General features: G+C 42.5%; 1 non-coding gene across 1 annotated transcript; it reads left to right on the forward strand.

The window, feature by feature from the left end:
- Positions 1-203: 203 nt before the first annotated feature.
- Positions 204-309, forward strand: LOC118479960. Its single transcript, XR_004861602.1, has one exon. It is a non-coding gene; the product is annotated as a small nucleolar RNA R71 (small nucleolar RNA).
- The last annotated feature ends 460 nt before the right edge of the window (positions 310-769 follow it).

Consider the following 769-nt stretch of genomic DNA (forward strand, 5'->3'; position numbering starts at 1 on the left):
GCACTTGTGTTCGGGTAACGGCCGGTCGTGCTCTCCTCGATGCTTGAGCTTTCCTCTTTGAAGTAACTGCCATTTGCTCCAAAAATTCCCAATCGTCATTTTCATAATTCGTGCCAAATGTGCCATTTGTAATGGACATTAAGTCACGAGCATCTTCAGCACACAACCCCTCATGAAATGCATTCATCAACTCCCAAAGTTCAATTCCATGATGAGGACAATTTTTAATCATCATATTAAAACGCTCGAAGGCTTCATGAAACATTTCGCCTTGTTATTGTTGGAAACTCCTCAACCCCTTCCTAGCATCATTGGTCTTTTGGGCGGTGTAAAATTCGTCTAGGAAAATTTGTTGCATTTTCTCCCAAGTATAAATAGATGCCGAAGGCAAAGTGTAGAACCACTTCTTTGCCTTGTCCTCCAAAGAAAATTGAAATAATACCAACTTGACATCATCGGCCGAAAAACCTTGACTCCCAAGAGTATTGCAAATTGAGTTATAGGTCTCCAAATGGAAATAAGGCTCCTCCGTTGCTAGCCCCTTGTATTTCGGCAAACTTTGTAAAGAATTTGTTCTTACTTCAAAAGTTCTCCCTTGGTTGTTATGAGGAATAACCACCGGTGAAGGATTATGAGTAATCACCGGCCTAAAATGCGCTTCAATACCCCTCGCATGTTCTCTAAGATGCCTTCTTGGTACACTAAACCGCCCCCTTGGACGAACAGGACCCATTGATCTTGGTATATGCCCTTGTGGTGCAAGTGGTTG

The sequence above is a fragment of the Helianthus annuus genome, chromosome 6 (assembly GCF_002127325.2).
Source record: "Helianthus annuus cultivar XRQ/B chromosome 6, HanXRQr2.0-SUNRISE, whole genome shotgun sequence".
NCBI lineage: Eukaryota > Viridiplantae > Streptophyta > Magnoliopsida > Asterales > Asteraceae > Helianthus > Helianthus annuus.